This window comes from Canis aureus, chromosome 5 (assembly GCF_053574225.1).
Source record: "Canis aureus isolate CA01 chromosome 5, VMU_Caureus_v.1.0, whole genome shotgun sequence".
Lineage (NCBI taxonomy): Eukaryota > Metazoa > Chordata > Mammalia > Carnivora > Canidae > Canis > Canis aureus.
The window spans coordinates 14,286,199-14,308,928 of record NC_135615.1 but is presented as its reverse complement, the minus strand read 5'-3'; the positions used below and the strand labels follow the sequence as shown (position 1 = coordinate 14,308,928).

Here is a 22,730-nt window from a genome sequence, read left to right as displayed (position 1 = left end):
AAAAAATAAATAAATAAATAAATAAATATGTGTAGAATATAAGACATTTCTTTAGGCCTACAGAAAAGAAGGAATAAACAGTGATTAATATCATCAACTATCCTGGCCATAAAAAAAAAGCAAAAATGGAGACAGCAGAGGGATACAGGAAATAATTGGGTAACTGGAAAGCAGGAAAGAACATAGTGAAACATAAACTAGTAGAGGAAATTCAAAACTAAGACTTAAATCTGAAACAAAAATGAGGAAACAACAAAAGCAGCATTTGGGGAAGAAAGCATATTTTACTAAAAGTGACATTTGCATGGGGGTATTTTAGAGCAATCTGTGCCATGAAGTCTTAGTCAGAAATAAAAGTGGACATAATGACTTTTTCTTGGCTAGTTACAAGAATGAAGAAAATATTCAAATTTAAAAGGGATGAAATATGGGATGCCTGGGTGGCTCATCAGTTGAGTGGTTCAGGGTATGATCCTGGAGTCCCAGAATCAAGTCCCACATCCAGCTCCCTGCATGGAGCCTACTTCTCCCTCTGTGTCTCTGCCTCTCTCCGTGTCTCTCATGAATAAATAAATAAAATCTTAAAAAAAGGGGGGGGAGGAATATAACTTGGAGTTTGACAATGAGTTTTTAGATATACCAACAAATACACAATCCATAAAAGAAAAAGATAAGACTTTATTAAAATTAAATACCACTGCTTTGTGGAAGACGCTGCTAAGAGAATGAAAAACACCAGCCACACAGAAGGAGAAAATATTTTCAAAGCACATATCTGATTAAGGATTTATACCCAAAATACACAAAGAATTCTTAAAGGTCAACAAAATGGAAAAAAGGACCTGAAAAGATATCATGAAAGAAAACATACAGATAGCAAATAAACACATAAAAACTGCTCAACATTAAGTCATTAAGGAGTTACAAATTAAAACACGATACCACAACACAGGTCTATTATAATGGCTACAATCCAAAAAGCTGACAACACCAGGTACAAGTGAGGATGCAGAGCAACAGAACCTTTATTCTCAGGAAAGCAAAATGGTTCAGCCATTCTGAAGACATAAGCAGTTTCTTACAAAACTAAGCATGGTCTTGCCACTGCTCTAAGGATCACATTCCCAATGTATTTACCCAAATAAGTTGAAATCAAAATGCCTTGCATGCAAATGTTTATAGGAGTTTTATTTATAAGTGCCAAAAACTGGAAGAAACCAAGATGTCCTTCAATAGGAGAAGGGAGAAAAAAAAAAATCCCCAGCTTTAGGATGGGCCCCACCCTCCCTACCTGCGTCAGGGGGGAGGAGGGGCACCTGGGTGGCGGAGCGGTTTGCCTTTGGCTCAGGTCACGATCCCAGGGTCCCGGGATCAAGTCCTACATGGGGCTCCCCAAGGGGAGCCTGCTCCTCTCTCTGCCTGTGTCTCTGCCTTTCTGTGTCTCTCATGAATAAATAAAATACTTTTAAAAAATAAAGGTAAAGTGCTAATAGTCACGAGGATAAACTGTGAGACATTCATACAATGGATATTATTCTGTGATAAAAATAAGGTATCAAGCTAAGAAAAGACACATATTAATCTTAGATATATTTTGCAAAGTGAGGCCAGTCTGAAAATGCTACACACTGAATGACTTTAATTATATCTGGGGAAGTCAAAACCATAGAAAAAGTGATTGCCAGGATTGGGAGGTCAGGAGGAGGGTTCCATAGGTGAAGCACAGATTCTTTCACATCATTAAAACTATTTTGTATGATACTGTAACGGTGGATGTATGACACTGTACACTTGTCAAAAGTCATTGATCTACAAAACAAAGCATGAATTTTCATGTATGCAAGTTTTAAAAAATCATTTAGGTGGTTGGGAGAATCCCAGGGTTTCCCAAGAAAGCAGGTAAGACAAGACAGTCTAACAATATGACAAATAAATGGAACAACCTCTGGAGGAAGATGCTGACCTAACTCATCATGGAAATAAGTGAAGTCTGTAAGAATACAGGGAAAAGAGCTACACATAAGTACTGTATTCTAAGTTGATAAAAACATTTCCCATGGCAGTACAAGTCAAAAATTCTAATACTCCCATATATGTATTCCATAATTTAATGGAATGTGGATGATGGGAGCCAGGTTTCTCAATGATTGAGTGGAAATCTATAATCATGTAGAAAGATTAGAATGATCCATGGATTAGATTTGGAGACATCAATATGCACTCATTTTTAACTTACTACAGAAATACCTAAAGGTGATTTCATAAAGAAATTACATATATACATCTTATATTGCTCCGTATACACATACATATTTCTTTGCTGTCAGTAAAAATGACAGCCTAGCAGTAGCAAGTATACCTAGCACCCAGATACAGTTTCTAATACCATTCTTCAAATAAAGGAACCAAGGATCTTTGAAGAAATGGCTGATCCAAGGACTGGGGCAGAAAATATACAAGATAAACCCATGGAATCTTGTAGTATCATACTCACCCTTCCCCCTCTAGATTTTAAAGAATAGATTTAAATGCATATTATTTAACAATTGTCTTCTTAAACTGTAACTCAAATTAAAAGTGATATCCTGCATATTTTATATTCATTTTAAAATATCTTAATCTTACATTATGCTGATACACGTTTGAGTAATTTAAATAAACGCACTTTTTTGTTAATTCTTTACTTTTACACACTGCATTTATGGAGAACTATTCTTTTTAATGCTTAAATGATGTCAACCTACTCCTCATTAACATTGTGATAAGAGCCCCTGCAGGCAAAGGACCTGAATAGACATTTTTCCAAAGATGATACACAGATGGCCAAAAGCACACGGAAAAATGCTCAACATCACTATCATTAGGGCAATGCAAATCAAAACTACAATGATAGCTCTTCATACCTAACAGGATGGCTATTGTAAAGAACAAAACAAAATAAAAAATGACCCCCAAAACCCCCAAATGACAAGTGTTGGTGAGGATGTGGAGAAACTGCCATTCTTGTGCATTGCTGGTAGGAATGCAAAACGGTGCAGCCACTGGGATAAATGGTACAATGGTTTTTCAAAACACCTAGCAATTCCACTTCTGGGTATACATCCAAAAGAAGTGAAAGCAGCGACTTGGTATATGTACATCCACGTTCATAGCAGCAGTTCACAATCACAATAGTCAAAAGGTGGAAGCAAACCAAATGTCCATAAATAAATGCCTAAACTAAATGTGCTACATACAATGCTATTGTGTATATATATATTCCCACAACATACACTGCAGACTACGATTTAAATCACCTTATACCTGTGTACCCCCAAACCACAAGTCATTAAAATCCTCACATAGCTTTTACAGATCCTCTTTCAAAGTAACTTTTAAAAGACAAACATTCAAACTTTTAGAAAACTGAAAAGTAGCACTTATGTAGCACATGAATGATGAACTACTACTACCACCACCAATCCCTGAGGGCTTTTTGTCCTTTACTGCAAAAGAAAACATACCATGATTCTTAATTTTTATTCAAATTTAAATTATATTACAAAACATTGAAATTCAATAATGCAAATTAAATCAAAACAAAATATCACACACCGACCACAATAAAGTTATTTTTTTTAAAGATTTTATTTATTTATTCATGAGAGACACAGAGAGAGGGGCAGAGACACAGGCAGAGGGAGAAGCAGGCTCCTCACAGGAAGCTTGATGCAGGACTCGATAACCAGACCAGGATCATGCCCTGAGCCAAAGGCAGATGCTCAACCACTGAGCCACCCAGGCATCCTTACAAGAAAGTTATCTTTGGGCAGCTCAGTGGTTTAGCGCCACCTTCAGCCCAGGGCGTGATCCTGGAGACCCAGGATAGAGTCCCACGTCAGGCTCCCTGCATGGAGCTTGCTTCTCCCTCTGCCTGGGTCTCTGCCCCCCCCCCCCCCCGTGTGTCTCTCATGAATAAACAAAATCTTTAAAAAATAAATAAATAAAATTATTTGTAAAAAACAAAGACAATATAAAGTGTTGTCAACAACTGTAATACTTATACAGTGCTAACGGAAATGCTAAAAACAGGACAGCCAGTTCAGTAGTTTCCTATAAACATACATTTTCTGCAAACTGTATTCTGGGCCATGAAACAAATATTAATAAATTTAAAAGGATTGGTATCACACCAAGTATATTCTCTAACAACTGAATTAAGTTATAAATTTAACAAAAACATAGCTTAAAACCCACAAATTTGTTGCAATCTAAAGACTTCTAAATAACTCGAAGGAAGATATCAAACAGGAAATCTGAACTGAAATAAAAATGAAAACATGACATCTCAAAATTTATGGGATGCAATTACAATAGTGCTCAGAGAAAATTTATGGCACTAAATACAATATTAAAAAAGAAAGGTCTCAGGGCAGAGGGGTGGCTCAGCGCCGCCTCCCCAGGCAGGGGAGGGCCTGATCCTGGAGACCCAGGATCAAGTCCCATGTCAGGCTCCCTGCATGGACCTGCTTCTCCCTCATCCTGTGTCTCTGCCCCATTCTCTCTCTCTTTTTCTCTCTCTCTGTCTCTCTGTCTCTCATGAATAAATAAAATAAAATAAATAAATAAAAAAAGGTCTCAAATCAATGATGTACACTTCCACTCTAAGAAACTAGATGAAGAGATTAAATCTCAAGTAAGCAGAAGAAAGGACATGATAAAGAGCAGAGAAGGAATCAATAAAAAAAAATGTTAGATGAAATCAGAAGCTGGTTCTTAAAGATCAGTAGTACTGATAACCCTCTAGTCAAACTGATCCAGAATAAAAGGGAAAAAAAACACAAATCACCAACATCAGGAATGAGACAAGAGACATAACAACAGATCTAAAGACATCAAAGGGAGATAAGAAAATGTTATGAACTTTAAGCCAGTAAAACCAACAATTTAGATGAACCAAATTTCCTGAAAGACAAATTACCAAAGCTTAAGAAATGGATAATTTTTTATTTTATTTATTTATTTATTTATTTTTTATTGGAGTTCAATTTGCCAACATATAGCATAACACCTAGTGCTCATCCCATCAAGTGCCCCCCTCAGTGCCCGTCACCCAGTCACCACCCCCCACCTCCCTTTCTACCACCCCTTGTTCGTTTCCCAGAGTTGAGTCTCTCATGTTCTATCTCCCTTTCTGATATTTCCCACTCATTTTTTATCCTTTCCCTCTTTATTCCCTTTCACTATTTTTTATATTCCCCAAATGAATGAGAACATATAATGTTTGTCCTTCGCTGATTGACTTATTTCACTCAGCATAATACCCTCCAGTTCCATCCACATCAAAGCAAATGGTGGGTATTTGTCGTTTCTAATGGCTGAGTAATATTCCATTGTATACATAGACCACAGCCTCTTTATCCACTCATCTTTCGATGGACACCGAGGCTCCTTCCACAGTTTGGTTATTGTGGACATTGCTGCTAGAAACATCGGGGTACAGGTGTCCCGGCATTTCACTGCATCTGTATCTTTGGGGTAAATCCCCAGCAGTGCAATTGCTGGGTCATAGGGCAGATCTATTTTTAACTCTTTGAGGAACCTCCACACAGTTTTCCAGAGTGACTGTACCAGTTCACATTCTCACCAACAGTGCAAGAGGGTTCCCCTTTCTCCACATGAAATGGATAACTTAAGTAGCCCTACATTATATTAAATAAATTGATCTGTCTTTAAAACTCTTTCCAACTGAGTGGCTCAGTTGGTTAGGCATTTGCCTTCCATTCAGGTCATGGTCTGGGGAGGTCTTGGGATGCGGCCCCTCAACATCAGCAGGCTCCCTACTCAGCAGGGAGTCTGCCTATCCATCTCCCTCTGCCCCACCCCCACCCCCGCTTGTGTGCTCCCTCTAATAAATAAAATCTTAAAAAATAAATAACAAAAATCTTCCCACAAAGTCCTGGCCCAGATGGCTTCACTAGAGAATGTTACTAAAAATATAAGGAAGATAATACCAATTCAACACAAACCTTTTGAAGAAAATTGAAACAGAGGAAAAATATCCCAATTCATTCTAACACATCAGCATTACCCTCATACCCAAACCAGAGAGACATCATAGGAAAAACTATGAGGAAAAAGACCTACATCCCTCATGAATATAGACACAAACTTCTCTCCAACAAGACTCACATTTAAATATATAGGGAACTGTACAAGTCAATAAGACAAACCAATAAGAAATGGGCAAAAGAAAAAAAAAGAAATGGGCAAAAAATATAAACACTTATCCAAAGATCTACAGATTGCCCAAGAGAAGATGCCCAACATCTTTAGTTACTAGGGAAATGCAAATTAAAGCCACAACGAATACTGCACATCCACTAGAATAGACTAAAAGACTGACCATACACCACGGTTTTCTAGAATGTGGAGCAATCAGAATTCTCACACACTGCTAGTGGCCATGTAAAATGGTAAAATGGCTTTGGAAAAAGTTTGGCAGGTTCTTAAAAATTTAAATATACATCTACCATAGGACCCAGGAAATCTAGCCCTAGGTATTTACCCAAGAGAAACAAAAGCATGTAACCACACAAAGACCTGTAGGTGAAAAGTTCACATCAACTTTATTTCTAATAGCCCCAAATTAGAAACACTCCAAATTTCCACCGAAAGGTGAATGGATAAGCTAAATGTGGTATATCCACACAATGGCATATTACTCAGCAACAAAAAGGAATTAGCTACTAATACAACAAACTGGATAAATCTCACAATAATTTTGCTGAGTGAAAAAACATCCAGACAAGAAAGTGTGTACTATATGATTCCATCTACATACAATTCTAGATGCAAACAAATGCAAATAAATCTATAGTGCCAGAAAACAATATTGACCGGAAAACAAGGTAATGAATTACTCTTGGGTTCAAAGAAATGAGGGGAAAGGGTTAGATATGTTCCTTATAATGGTGTTGGTCTCACCAGTATATATGTATGTCAAAAGTCATCAAATTAAACATTTAAAAGATACGCAGTTTATTACACAGTAATTATACCCCAATAAAACTGTTTTTAAAAAATCCTAATAATGTAAATTCAAAGCACCAAATATCATTCCCCTGACACACACCAGAATGGCTTTATTTTTTTTTTAAGATTTATTTATTTATTCATGATAGACACAGAGAGAGGCAGAGACACAGGCAGAGGGAGAAGCAGGCTCCATGCCAGGAGCCCGACATGGGACTCGATCCCGGGACTCCAGGATCGTGCCTGGGCCAAAGGCAGGCGCCAAACCGCTGAGCAACCCAGGGATCCCCAGAATGGCTTTAAATATATATAAAGGATACTTCATATGGTAAGGATACCAGCAACTGGAATTCTCATTCACTGCTGGTAGGACTGCAGAATGGTAAAGCCACTTTGGGAAACATTTTGGCAATTTCTTATAAAATTAAGCATACATTTACCATATGATCTAGCCATTGCTTTTCAATACTTCTAGGTATTTATCCAAGAAAAACAGAAGTGTAAGTCCATGCAAAGGGCTTACATGAACATACATAACAGCTTTATTCATAACTGCCAGAAACTGGAAACAACTCAAAGGCCTGTCTACTGAAAGCCTCAACTAACTGTACATCCATCTGTAAAACAGGAAAGAATATAAATCTTAAGGGGTCCTGGGAAAAGGCTGGAGGGGGGAATGGAGGGGGATGGGCAAAATGGATGGAGACTGGTGGAAATACATGCTTCCAGTTACGGAATAAAGAGGTCATGGGAATAAAAGGCACAGCATAGGAAATATAATCAATGATCTTGCAATAGTGTTGTATGGTGACAGATGATAGCTACACTTGTGAGCACAGTTACAAGATACAGAGAAGGTTGAAATACTATGTTGTACACCTGAAACTAACGTAGCATTGCATGTCATTTATACTAATCTTTTTTAAAGAGATCTTTGTGAGAATGGATATAAAATGTGAAAAAAGTACTTAGTAAATTATAAAGCATGATACAGAGCATCACATCAATCACTGCTTACTAAAGGGAGCAAAGTGATGATAAAAAAAAAGTACCCACAAGTCATACCGTATGATCTTTCTGTATCTGGCTTGTTTCACTTAGAACAATGCTTTTGAGGTTCATCCATGTTGTATGCATCTGTAGTTCACTCCTCTGTATTGTTGAGTCACTGTATATTAGTGTATACATATTAAAACTCAATAAAACTAATTTAAAAAAAAACAGTAATATATAGCAAACTACTGGTAATTTTCGGCAAACTCTTAAAGATACACTCTAACTGCAAAATGTATTCTAGATTCCTCTGTGGCAAAAGAGCCCAGAACTCAGGGTTAGAGGCCTGAAATTTAAACCTAGGATTTGCCATTTTTTGGTGCTCAGACTCTGAGCACTTTAACTTACCTGGTAAAAACAAACAATACAAATCTCAAGAGTCTTGTGAGAATGAAAAGAGAAAAAGTACTCTATGAACTGTAAGGCATGATCCAGAGTATCCACAATAAGCCGCTTACTCAAAAAAACCCAATGTTGCAGAAGCCCCTCAGTGGCGCCATCAAGCTAATTGTCTAACTCTTGGTTTCAACTCAGGTCCTGATTTCAGGGTTGTGAGATCAAGCTCATACTCAGCAGAGTCAGCTTCAGACTCTCTCTCCCTTTGCCCTTCCCCGCTGCATGTGCTTGCTCCCTCCCCTCCTAAAATAAATAAATCTTTAAAAAAAAAAAAAAAAAAAAGTTGTGGGGATCCCTGGGTGGCTCCACAGTTTGGCACCTGCCTTTGCCTGGGGCTTGATCCTGGAGTCCCAGGATCAAGTCCTGCATTGGGCTCCCTGCATGGAGCCTGTGTCTCTGCCTCTCTCTCTCGGTCTCTCATGAATAAACAAATAAAATCTTGTAAATAAATAAATAAAAATAAAAAGTTGTGAGTAGAAAAATACTGACAATTAACTAATGGCTTATAAAACTGTTCCCCCCTCAAACATCCTTGCCCCTGCCTCTTCCTAGCTACGTGATCTAAGACAAGTCCTTTAACTTCTCTGAACCTCGTTTTCTCCCACTTGTGAGATGGGGCTTAGGCTTATATTAATAGTAAATAACACATATCGAGAGAATCAGATAAGTGTACAGCACTTGGTACAATGCTTTACAGATTTTAGCTCTTGTTACAAAATACTATTATTTTTACTCTATCAAACCTAAACCTAGCCACCATTGTACCCTTCCAAGGTCCAACAGTGTAGGTCGGATTAGTAATTATACCCCAATAAAACTGTTTTTTAAAAGTCCTAATAACATAATTTCAAAGCACCAAATATCATTCCCCCCACACTGATAGATCTAGATCACTGCAGTGGAATCACGTGGAGAGCTTCTTTAAAAAATTTTTTTTCAGATGAGTTCTAGATTTACAGAATTATTGCAAAGATAGTTCAGAGTTCTCATATACCCGTATAGTTTCTCCTACCATTAACATCTTACGTTAGTATGATACATTCGTCATATTCAATGAACCGATACTAATACGATAACATCCATGCTCTACTCAGATTTCCTTAGTTATCTTATAATGGCCTTCTTCTGTTCTAGGATCCCATCTAGAATACCACATATACGTTTTGTAGTCATATCCTGTAACTTTTAAAACACAAGTTACTGAAACCCAGACATTCCTAATGAGAGTCGTATGAAGTGGAGCCCCAAAATCTGCATTTCTAACAAGCTCCCATAGGGTTAACCTAAAAATACACTTAGAATAGCACTGGTCTAGATTCTAGACTCCAGAAGTGATGTTCAATACAACAGCCACTAGCCAAATGTGGCTACTGAGCATTTTAAGTCTGGCTAATCTAAATTGAGATGTCCTGTATATGTAAAATACACAGAGGATTTGAAGACTTAGTCTAAATAAAAGAATCATGTTGATTACATGATGAGATGATAATAAAATTTATTTCACTTGGGGTTTTCTTCCCCATTTTTACTTTTTTTAAAGAATTTATTTATTTATGCATGAGAGACATAGAGAGAGAGAAGCAGGCTCCATGCAGGAAGCCCGATGTGGGACTCGATCCAAGGAACCCCGAGATCACGCCCTGAGCCAAAGGCAGATGCTCAACCACTGAACCACCAAGGCATCCCACCATTTTTTACTTTTTATCATGAGAGAACTAAAAGCTTTAAAATTACACAGGTGAGAGGCATCAGACTCTCTGACTGGCTCAGAGAAGCATGCAACTCTTGATCTCGGGGGTTGAGTTTGAGACTCATGTTGTGTGTAGAGCTTACTTAAATAAAAACAAAATAAGGTTACACAGGTGGCTTGCATTATCTATTGGACGGCAGTAGTTTGCAGTCTGGGCAGTAGAGCAACAAGGGTATCACCTGGGGGCTTATGAGAAGTTCTGGTGATTCCCATGCACATTAAAGTTTAAGAAGCACTAATTATCAACAAGGGAGGGATACTTAGATACGTCAGCACTTGGCAGTTTGGTTCCAATAAAAAGCTAATCAACTGCAAACTGAAACTGCAATATATTTAAGTCAATAAAAGTAATAGGAAAAAGGCTGAATCACAGCAAAACCATTCACAACTGAGGATGTGGCATAATTAGACCAGTTAGCCGAAGAAAAGAAAAACCACAAAAGATAGTGACCCAATGGGTTCCTCAAGAGGATCATTTGAAAGGCATGATTTGAAATACAACCATACTATATGATACCATCATACTTTTTCATGTCTGATTCATTCCACAAAACAGTGCATATTTGCAATTAAAACTAAAAATGTTAAATATAAGAAAATAAAAGTTTAATTTCACTTTTCTATTTGAAAACTGTAATGCTTATTTTGGGCAGATTCACCTCGCTACCTTTTCTTAGTACCAATTTTCTCAGGTAAGCAACATACTAGTACTACAGCTTAAGGATTTTACACATCATTATATACACTGTTTTATTTCAGTCAATTTAAATTTTTTTATTACCCTTTTATTCTCAGGAATATCAACCGCACAACTTCAAGAACTTAAGTTTGTAAAGCCCACTGTCTACTCACCTATTTCTTAAAAAGCACCCAACAGATACTTTCTAATTAATGAAATGAAAAACCACATTATTAACTACAAATAACAAGCTGTTTTTCTACAGCATTTATAGTACATGTTTTCACTTGTGTCTCACAACTGGCATAGTAAGTAAAAAAAAAAAAATCTAAAGATACTATATATGGATAGCTAATCTTTACAAATGACATTATATTAAGAATCAATGAATTAACGACCTTTTCCAAGTTTTATGGCTGATAAAGTACGAACAGAAATACATCAACAAATACCGGGCATACACATACACGCACGCACAATCTGTTTCATTACACTTAGGTTTTTTTTTTTTCCCCCCAGGCAAGAACCTCCAAAGCAGAAAGCTACATGCAACCATGGGTCACACATCTGTGTCCAGGGTGTCTGGCTCTTCAGGGTGCATGGCTCAGGGTTAAGTCTTCAGATCTGCTTTTAGGCACTGCTCTGGGTTCCCAAGTCCCTATTCTGAATGCCATTTTCATGGCATTTCAAAACAGAAAAAGAGAAATTACCAGCACCAGCAGCCAGAACGTCTACTCAGAGAGAAGAGAAAGTACAGAAAGATGACCCATTCTGTTAACACACCTTCCTAGAGATCAGGTAAGAAACACGAAGGTGGACGATTAAGTAACAGCTCTAAGCCAGAGGTTTCCCAACTTTTCAGAAACCGGCATGCCTAGGGGCCAGATACTTTTAAACAACCTTCCATCTAACACGGAGTCTTCCTTCGGAAGTGGTGGCAGAATCTGAACCAGAAGCTGAGCGACTCCTCACTTGATGCTCCTTCCCCTTCACATTTCCCTCCCTTTGGGGATGTACACAATGTACATAAATGCTCAGTAAAATTTGCTCTCGTGTGCCATAATTAACCATAAAGCAAGTCGAAACACTCAGCTTGAAATGACATTAGAACTTTCCTAAAGGTATGCTTTTAAACGTTTTGCTTTCCCCTCCGCAAAGGCATTTAAAACTGCTGCTGCAGTCAGAGGAAAACATCACAAGGCTGTGAAAGTGAGGGCCGTTTTTCTGTTACGATGACCCTGCGGACATTTCTTCTCGGAGGGTCTGCAGTAACTTAGGATGCAACACGTAAAGGACAGCCCTTCTTGGAAGACAATCAAATCAACTACGTTGAAATGCGAGGAGGCCAGCAAGCTTGTAAAAAGTATATCTATTTTTTTTAATTCAAGGACTTGGAAAAGATTGCTCCTAGGCGAGCTAGAGTAGCAAGTGTCCATTCTCAGGGGCGGGGCAGCTGTGTAGAGTGCAGAGGAAAGCGCCAGCCGCAGGTCAGCGATGCTAGAGCAGAGGCCCCAGGTGGGCCCCCCGGGGGGGCGCAGGTTTGCACTTGGAGAGCGGGCACACGCAGCTGCAGCAGGCGAGGGCGGAGGGCGGCACCAGCCCGCGCACACAGACACACACCACACACACACCCCGGCGCCCTCCTTCCTAGGGGCGGGGCGGGCGGCCGCTGCCCTCACACAGGAAGTCAGGAAAGCCGGGGGGCAGAAGAGCCACAACTTCCAGCCCTTTAAAGCCGATCGCCCGAGTCAGCCAATGCACTGGCAACGGCCCCCTTCCCCCGACCCGACCCCGACCCCGACCCCGACCCGACCCCGACCCGACCCCTCCCGCGCCGCTCCGGCCGCACCTCGCGCTCACTGCGGCGCCGCCGCCCCCCGCACACAGCTCCCCCTAACCCGACGCCCTCGGCGGGCACAGCCCCAGCCGCGGATGCCTTTGTGCAGCACCTCACCGACCTGCCCTCGGGCCGCGGGCATCCGCCTCCAGCTACCTTACCGAGAGCCCGGCGGCGGCGCAGGATGCGGCTCCCCCCGTCCTCACCCGGAGTCCGCGCGACGCCGCAGCGGGCTTCAAGGGCGCTCACACCGCGGCGGCCGCGGCGGGCAGTCCCCGCAGGCTGCTCTCCCAGGGAGGGTAAGTTCCAGGGCACGTCGGAGCGCGCCGGCGCGGGGGCGGGGCGGGGCGGGGCGGGGACTCACGTGACGGAGGGGCGGGGCGGGGCTCACGTGACGGAAGGGGGCGGGGCGGCGTTCACGTGACGGCCTGGGCGGGCGCGAGGCGACCTGGCGGAGGAGGGTCGGGAGGAGGCGGGGCCACCGGGCGGGGCGGTCGGGCTGGCGGGGTTGGCGCCCGCCGGCTGGGCCTCGGCGCTGGGTAAACATGGAGTGGGAAGCGCCGAGAGCCAACGCTCGGGAGAAAGCGAGAGAAGGACGAAAGGGACCGCGCCGCGCAGTAGGGTGGGAGGAACAGAGCGCGGCAAAGAGCGGGCGGGGGGCCCTGCCCTCCCTCTCTCGGCCCTCGGGCCTGCCGGGAGCAGCCGCCAGATCGAGGTCAGCCGTTCACGGCCCCGAAACCCCGCGGAGTCATGCGGAAAAAGTGCCACGTGCCACCTCAGGGGCCCGGAATGGAACTCTGGAGACTCGGAGTCCACCGCCTGGGTCCGAGCGCAGCCGTCCTGAGCCGCGCCGGCCCGGCACATTGCTGCGCCCGCTGTGCGCGCTCAGGGACCCGGAGCGGCCGCTGCAGCATCCGGCTGCTCCAACACAGCATCACTCCTCATGAGGCGGTCCGCTGGGCCTGCTCTGTGGAAGCCCCAGGGCCACGGTGTCACTGGCCAAAGTCGTCACAGTGTGCAGCGTTTGCACTGTGGCAGCACAGAATCCAGAAGTCAGAGGCGTTCAAGGTTTCCATGGCGGCCCGATGGCAGCAGTTGCACCGGACTGGGAATCAGGAAGACCCCCAGCTTCTGCCATTGTCCTTTCTAGACTTCAGCTGTCAAAGGAGTGTGTCGAGGAAATCGAAAAGGCCCCTCTTCTAAATGTAATGACTGCGAAGAAAACTGATACGTATCAGGTCATAAGAAATCATTCAGTAGCCATTCAGTAGTTATTCGGTGGGTGACTGATTTCTGAATGAAATATCATTCTGAGCGGAAGGCAGATGTCCAACCGCTGAGTAACCGAGGCACCCGAAATTGGCCCTTTTCTATACCTCATACTTAAAGATGCCATTGTGTGTGGCGTCCTTCTCATAAACTGAACTACCAATTGTTCTTTAAAGGCTGCAAAGAGGGACACCTGGGTGGCTCAGTGATTGAGCATCTGCCTTTGGCTCAGGTCGTGATCCCCAGGTCCTGGGATTGAGTCCTGCATCCAGCTCCTGCAAGGAGCCTGCTTCTCTCTCTACCTATGTCCCTGCCTCTCTCTGTGTTTCATGAATAAATAAGAATCTTTAACAAAATAAATAAAAGATTAAAAAATACAAAATAAAAATAATGGCGACGAAGAACCCACTGGGATATTGGCAAGATTTTAAGAGCTGTAGTTTTCCACCTTCTTATTAAATGAATTACTTCTAATGGGGGCGGGGCTAAAGTTTTAAAATATTTCCCTTTTAAAAAGAAAAGATGCTTTAAAAAAAAAAAAAAAAAAAGCCGGAGACCATACTGTCTCTATCACTGCACTTGCTACCACCCTTTCCTTGGCACTAATGGTTTTTTTCTGTCTCCCTCAGTTTCTAACGTGTTCCCTTTGCTATACCCTTGTTCAGCATATGGAGTATTGCTGCTGTATGCTTCCGAAACTATTTTCCTCGTGATCTCCTTCTAGAACCAAAACAAGGAAGGACTGTGAAGTAAACTGTGCCCTGATGGGAATGTACTGATAACTTTGTCTTCACTACTCCCCAAACCTGAACTGAGCACCCTAGGTTTCAGCAAGAGAGAGAACGGAACAGTTTGCGTATACTTGCTGATCTGCCTGTAATGCTACTTCCGATTTCACAACATAATCTCAGATGATACCACAATGCTCACAGTATGTTGATCACTACCAACAGCAGATGGAGTCAGATAAAAAGAGCTCTCACCCAAGTGTGTTGTTTGAAAAGGACCTGATGGAGAGCTATGAAATCATTTGCAACACTGCCTCTAGTTAGTTTTTAAATAACACCAGTAGCATATGTCTGGCGCCTGTGCTCAGGATCTCAACAGATCATTTTCAGGATATTGACATTTAACTGGCTTCTAATGAGGTAGCATAGAGTTCCAAAATGTAGATTTCAAATGTAAGCTCCACAAAGGCAGAGATTTGAATTTTATTTGTGTGTGTATATGTATGTATGTGTATCCAAAGCGCCTAAAAGCACAATAAATTTCTGGTGAATGTATTTTTTGAGTGAAGACATACTCTGTAAATTGCTGGATATGCCCTGCTTTCTAATTCTTTAATAGGTAACACACTTTTCATTGTGTACTTCTTAATGAAAAGGCATAAAATTATGTCTGGCATCCCCGCTTTGGCTAGGCTCTAGAGAAACAGGAATTTGGCAGTACCTATCAAAATTACAAATGCATACATATTCTGAACTCCAATTCACTTCTAGGGATTTATCCCGTAGATGTATTTCCACACATGAGAAATGATAAGGTATTTCTTACAGTATTGATGAGAATAGCAAATGATTGAGAATAACCTAAATATCCATCATCAGGACCACTAGTTAAATTATGATAAATCTATACATTCAAATGTAACAAAAGAACACAGAGATCTTTATGTTTTAATACTACAGTCTCCAAAAATTTTTGTTAAATAGAAAAGCAGGAAAATGGTGCAGAATAATTAATGCATTGGCTTGTAAATGCATTAAACTAGGACAACCTAACTGTTGAGGCATAAGAAATCTGTGGATGGAAGACATGGGAAAGACCCTTCACTGTATCAGTATCTAAACTTTTTGATATGCAAACCATGAGAGTTATTTATCTATTCAAAAAGTTAAATAAAATATTTAAGATTTTTTTCCTGGTATCTTCATTTTGTTATTAAAACATTTAGGCTTCACCTGTTTTATCAAAGTTTACCTGACCAGAATAAGTATATCAGGTAAACTAGTACATACATCAGGTAAACTTTTTAAAAATTCAGTTATTTTCATTAAGTTCTGATTGAACAATCACTATTCCTTTCTGAAATAATTTAAGATCCAGGTCCCACACTTAGTTTGAAGCTTGGTGTACACCATGTCAAAAATATGTAAATTTTCAAAAAGTACTTTATGTTTCCTGAAGTAGAGCCTGACTTGAACATGCTTTAATGAGTTGGATCCTTTGATTTAAGTAATAAATTTAGAATTTCCTGGACCCTTTGTTCATCTTCTAATTAAGGTTAAGAAAAATACATTTGGGAAAAAAACACTGAAGGCATGTGTTTCCATGTGTATCTGTTAACTCTCCCACTTTGTAATATCATGCCTCATGTTTTCCACAGGTTACCCAGATGCCCTGGAAATCATTTTGCCTATGTTTCAGCATTTTATTTTATTCACTTGTAGGCTAACTTCCAGAAATTTTGAAGTGAATTATTATCATAGACTACAGTAGCATTCAAACTTACATAATACCATCTCCTTACAAATTTTAAGGGCTTTGTAAATATTTTCTTGTGAAATCTCAGTTTTCACAATGTAAACTTACATAATCAGTGTTTTTACACTCTTGTTAAAGACAAATGCAAGCATAAATAATTAGGACTAAAGGGTGAATTGCCACCTGGAAATTTTTCCAAAATTTTATAACCAAGGCTGCTTAACACCAGAAAATTAGTAACTGGCTTTAAAACTTAAACTATGTAATCAACCGATCAATAATTAAAAATATATTTTAACTTGATCTGCTTATAGCCTTTAAATTAAATATAAACTCATTTAAGGTTTATGTATAACTCAGATATAGGCACTAAGAAATGACCCTAAATTTCATAAAAATCAATGATCAATAACTCATTATTTAAGTCTGTTTATACTGCATGAAAAACCTTTGGTATTTGTCACAGGTAAGCGGTAGTATAATGTTTCGACGTTAACACAGCTAAGATAGAAATGATATTTCTTGATTTAAAAATGAAGGTGCTTCCCTAACTCTGGGAACAAGGCAAAGATATCTGCTTTCACCATTCCTAGTCAGTATTGTGCTAGTGGTTCTGACAATTATCTGGCAATAAGTAAATTTGTAGATAAAACTTTATGTACATTTATATAATTTGGTACAGAAGATAAAACACACAAATTGCAATACTAAAATCTGTGTGATTGGGCAGGAGGAGTAAATAAGATAAAAGCACCTACCCCAAACCTGGCATTTGGTAGATGTTCAGCCAATAATAAAGTTGAAGTTCTGTGGAGTTTTTTCAACTCTTTGTGAAAGAGTAATTTGTTATAAAGTAGTGGAAGATAGACCTTTACAGAATTACACAGGCAAAGGATGAAATAAGACTTGTTTTTGGGGAGCCTGGGTAAAACACAGGCTCCTAAACCAACCCTTAGTTTCAGCTCGGGTCATGATCTCAGGGTTGTGAGATTGAGCCCAGTTCAGGCTCTGTGCTCAGCATGGATTCTGCTTGGGATTCTCCCTTTTCTCTGTTCCTTCCCTCATTCATTCTCTCTCTCTCTCTCTCTCTCTCTCTCTCTCTCTCATAAATAAATAAATAAATAAATAAATAAATAAATAAATAAATAAATAAATAAATATTTAAACAAGAAAATGTACTTCTTTCTTAGTTTGGGTTCCTCGAGAAGCTGACCTTGAGGCAAGGATTAAAGTGCAGGAAGTTTATTTGGGAGGTGAAGGAGGACCCAGAGGAGTGGGGAAGGAGATGGGGAAGAGGGCAATTAGTAAAGGATGCCTACAGTGGGCAGTTGGAAGTTAACCCCACCACAAATATTCTGGGCAGAGCGAGAATTATCTCTCTTCTATTTTCAAATAAAACTGATAGTAGCCCTAACCTCAAATACAAACTTGAGTTTGTGAGATTTTCTAAATATATGTGCAAGATGGAACCAGCCTTCATAATCCCATTTTCCTAAGGATGCTGGGTGAATCCTCCACCTCCATGGTAGTAGGGGCCTATGCTACTTTCAGGTAAGCATGTGAACTTTGCATTGTTCGCAGTATGTATTACCACAGTGCGTATGTATAACACAATAAGCTGGTTATTCTCCATATCCAAACACCATCTCCAGATTCATTCTCCATTCTTCTCTGTCCTGCTTTATGCCCTGGAAGCCAATCCCTTGGAAGTATATCCAAACCAGGGCCCCTTGCCCTGTTGGCTTTTGACAGAAGATAGAAATGGAAAGAGAGAAAGATCTGGTGTGTATTTGTGTATTCCCCCCAATTCCCTGTCTTGCCAAGGTTCTGGTGATAAGGTAGCTGCTCACCTCCATGAATGTGGCTCACTGTAGGTAGCTCTTATCTCACAGTTCCTGCTCTCTCCAGGCACTTGAAACATTAACTGGTCTTTCCTTTTGCACCTAGAGGTCACCATGGTAAGAACCACTCCTGACTGTACTAATCTCTGAGTGCCTCACCGCCCTCTTGTTGCTTCCTTAACCCTACCCACGCCTCTGTGAATAGTCCCATCATTAAATTTGCTTCCACTAACGTCATTTAAGTGGACCTTTTCCTGATAGGTCCCTTCCTGGGGTTTTATTTACCATACTTCTGATCAGGAGCAGTTTAGCTTGTGATAATTTTGATAATTTTTGTGCCACTGAAATTAAAAGGATTCCAAAGAACACTTCAGAAAAAAAAAAAAAAACACCCTGAGGGCAGATGAAATGAAAGGAAACTCTATAAAAAGCTGCAGCAAATGCCTCAAGCCTAGTTTTGAAAATAATTAGTAAAGGCATTTCAAGAACCCTCAAGGTCATTGAACTTTTTCTGATGTTCATTTTAATGACTCTAAGTGCTCCTAGTAACTGGGGCTTCACGGTAATCCTAAAAGATATTATAAACCTCCCAAAAAGTAAGATCTTTAAAATAAAAATAGGAACCTCTGCCCCTGCTTCTCTGTTCTCGTTGATGGTTCTAATCATTGGAACAGAGGTAAAAAGGAGAGAACATCCGCCTACCAAACACAAACCCTCCACGAGCAGGTTCTTACAAGATATACTTTGCATAAAACGCTGACACCCATAAAAAACAGCCCATTACCATAAGACGCTGACTAATGCTTAAGGTATTCGAATTTGTTTTTGTAAATTTCAGTTTCTAGGCTTTAAGAAAATTGATAAAGCTTTGTTTTTATGCCTACTTTGACATCAATTTCCATTTCTAAAAATAAAATAGGCAACATCATCTGTCAATCACCATTCACTATAGGAGGAATATATTTTATCCTTAAATATGTATTTATTGACTTTGTGTGTGTGTGTGTGTGTGTGTGTGCGCGCGTGCATGCACGCAGGAGGGGGTGAGTAGGGGAAGGGACAGAGAATCTCAAGCAGACTCCCCACTGAGCACAGAGCCCCATTCAGGGCTCAGTCCCAGGACCCTGAGATCATGATCTGAGCAGAAACCAAGAGTCAGTCGCTTAACCAACTGAGCTACCCAGGCACCCCAGGAGAAATAAACTTTTAGTAAAGAGATGAGTTGTATCCTAATATTGCAACCTATCCAGTTAAGAAAAAGACCTGACTCATTCTTTAGATCAACTTTGCATAGTTATTAAAGAACTTCGATGATCAAAATTCCTGAAGTTTTGGGAGGGGAAAAGATGTCAACTTTCAGGGAACACTGTACTACATCTGTTGATATTATCATGACAGCATTTAGGTAGCTGTCATGGCAACCATAATTTAATCCTCTATTAGTGTCTTGGAACACTCAGGCACCCTGGGAAGTGAGGAGGGTGATTCAGCAGGCAGCACACTCCTATCCTTGTGAGTCAGGAAAATACCAATGTTCTCACTCAGCATAGGAGATAGAAGACGCGGCCACTACATGATCTGTGACAGTGTCTACAACAGCAAAGTGGGGTTTCCTTAAATATTCTTGTAAAGTCTGTGTTCAAAAAAAAAGTCTGTGTTCATGAGTTTGAGACAGATTTTTCACTTTGTGCTAATGTGCAGCCTTTCTCTTCCTTTTGTTTTCAGGCAATTTAGAACATATTCTTCACTTTCTTTTGGGTGTGAGGTCAGTGAGAAAGTAAAACAGTTCTTTCTGCTGTCTTACCAGTTTTGTTTGAAAGTGAGAAAAGAGGGACATGTGAGTGTCACAGTCAGTGAAGTGTGCAACTCTTGGTTTCCACACGGGTCGTGATCTTAGGATCTTGAGATTGAGCCCCACATTGGACTCCACACTCAGTGAGGAGTCTGCTTGAGATTCTTTCTCCCTCCCCCTGCACCCCTCCCACTTGTGCTTTCTCTCTCTCTCTCTCTCAAATAAATGAATAGATATTTTTTTAAAAAATGAGAAAAGAAATTGAGTTTAATGGTTAAAAGGAGGATTTTTTTGGTCTTCTTTTTCTGGTGTCCCATCACAGAATCTCAAACTGTCAGGACTACTGAATTCAAATCCAGAATTGTGGTAAAGCTGCTATGTTTGTGTATTCTGTGAGATCTGTGAAATCAGAATGAAGTATCCATAGTATGCTAGGTGGTAAAAGATTTAATAAGAATAAAAGTAGGTAAATAATAAGGCTATTTAGAAGAAGCATCAAAAAAGTTCTGGCAATGCAGAACTTTCTTACTGTTTTTTTTCTGTTGGATTAACATACTGTTTCGCGTGTGTGTGTGTGTGTATGTGTGTGTTTATGTGCACACACAGAATAAAAGAGAAGAGATTCTTGTATATCTAAATATATGTTAAATCCTACTTAGGTTGGGGGAAATATGTAAAAGAAGGCAAAAGTTCTTTAACAGTTAAAGAAATTGAGAGTGGGGGAAGAGATATTCTCTCTCTTGGTTTGACAATGCATCTCCCCCTCTCCAGGCTTCACAAGCGCCACTTATGATTGTATGTTTGAACTCTTGATCATTTGACTGTATCTGCAAATATGATTCCCTTTAGTTCCACACAAGTAAATCAACTTGCTGCCTGTTTCCGTCTTTGATGAAGAAGATTCTCTGATGTATTGCTATTCAATCTCCTTGTTGCAATCCACATTATTCCCATAGGGAGTTCACACGTTGACTTACATGGTGAGCTGAAAAGAGGGGTATATATATTTTCTTAAACCACAGAGATTCCAAAGCCCTCTTCCTTTGTGTAACAAATTTATTTCTTCTGATACTAATCAAACTGTTGAAACCAGATTGCATGCTCTCTGTCAAACTGGTTCCACTTCATTTCGGTGACCTTTGTCCTTATGAGTTTGTAGCTCTGCTACAGCTGATACACTGTGGTATCGAGATGCAAGTGTAAGTCTTAAAAGATGCTTCAGTTTGATTAAAACCTGCTCTTTGTGGGCACCTGGGTGGCTCAGTGGCTGAGCGACTGCCTTTGGCTCGGGTAGTGGTCCTGGGGTCCTGGGATCGAGTTCCGCATCGGGTTCCTCACGGGGAGCCTACTTCACCTCTATGCCTGTCTCTTCTGTGTCTCTCATGAATAAATAAATAAAACTAAAAAAAAATAATAACTGCTCTTTGATGCTCATTTCTTAAACTTTTAGACATACCATATTTTATGTTTAAATAAACTCACATTCTTTTGTCAGAAAACTTTACACACATATTTTAGCTTATTTGAAGTAATTATTATTATTTTTTTTAGTAGGCTGCACACCCAACATGGGTCAAGAGTTGTATGCTCTACCGACTGAGCCAGCCCGGCGCCCCTGAAATAATTATTTTTACTGTAAACAGCAATTTAGCTCTCAGAATAAAGAGGGAGCTGGAAACAATTCCTAGTAAAGACGATAAGGAAATAAAATTGAATTCTTTACTCGGTGGTGCTTGGTAACTTTCTACCCACTGGATGAGGGGAGGGAGGCAGTTGGAAGATTTCTTGAGGGAACTCAGGACTCCCAGACTAGCAGGCTAGCTGTCATGAATTAGCAGTGTCGCTTTATACAAGTGTCATCTTGGATGACACCTCTCAGGGCTTTGGTTTCTTCTGTCAAACAAGAGAGTTAGCTCTGATGATCCCCCCAGTTCCTGATTGTCTTTATGACCTCAAGATACTTGACAAAGGAGATCATTTTTGAGTCTTGCCTTCGGTTTAAAAATAACATTTACTACAATATAATCATATCTAACGCTATTCCTTTCAACCTCAAGATTTTTCTCGTATAATGCAATCTTTAAAACATCCGTTGGATAAGAAGAGGAACTATGATTATCTGCATCTCTCAGATAGGGAATTTAGGGACTTTTGAATTACCATTAACGTTAGAGCCCTTTTTCTCTTAAGCCATATCACTGCCAGTTCTTTGAGCCTGAGTCTGACTAGTCACCCGGGCAGAGAATAGTTCCCTCATCCACCATCACTTCTGAGCCAGGACTCTGTACTTAAGCCCCTTTCTGTACTTGCTCTAGTCCTATCCACATGAGAAAAATTATGCATGGAAGTGCCGGCCTTCCAGGAAGTGGCTACAGAATAAAGGATGACATTCCAAGTTAAATTAAGTTAAATCTAATCAAATCGTTTTAAAAGATGACCCTGGAATGGCAACATTTGTGGAACCGCCATGGCTCATAGTGACTCATACTAACGTGTATTTCTGGTGTTATATAACACATACCGTTAAGATTTGATAAGTGGTCAAAACTTATTAGAATGCAGTTTTCAAGTGAGTACCAGGTTCAATAAAGGAACAGAGCCGTTTCACCATGGCA

The 22,730-nt window shown here is 40.3% G+C and overlaps 1 protein-coding gene and 1 long non-coding RNA gene across 18 annotated transcripts in view; one reads left to right on the top strand and one right to left on the bottom strand.

The window, feature by feature from the left end:
• The window catches only part of ARHGAP12 (Rho GTPase activating protein 12), a 154,384-nt gene extending 141,327 nt beyond the window's left edge, over positions 1-13,057 (bottom strand). For 10 of the 17 annotated variants that reach the window (XR_013379334.1, XR_013379335.1, XM_077896907.1 and 7 more), the window contains exon 1: positions 12,891-13,047. The gene's annotated coding sequence lies outside the window, so the exon portion shown is untranslated. Of the gene's footprint in view, positions 1-8,079; positions 8,183-12,890 lie in introns of all 17 variants that reach the window. The other 7 variants (XM_077896896.1, XM_077896891.1, XM_077896899.1 and 4 more) reach the window with 5 other exon arrangements.
• Positions 13,058-13,185: 128 nt separating this feature from the next.
• Positions 13,186-15,281, top strand: LOC144313710 (uncharacterized). Its single transcript, XR_013379336.1, has 2 exons — positions 13,186-13,960; positions 14,664-15,281. It is a non-coding gene; the product is annotated as an uncharacterized LOC144313710 (long non-coding RNA).
• The last annotated feature ends 7,449 nt before the right edge of the window (positions 15,282-22,730 follow it).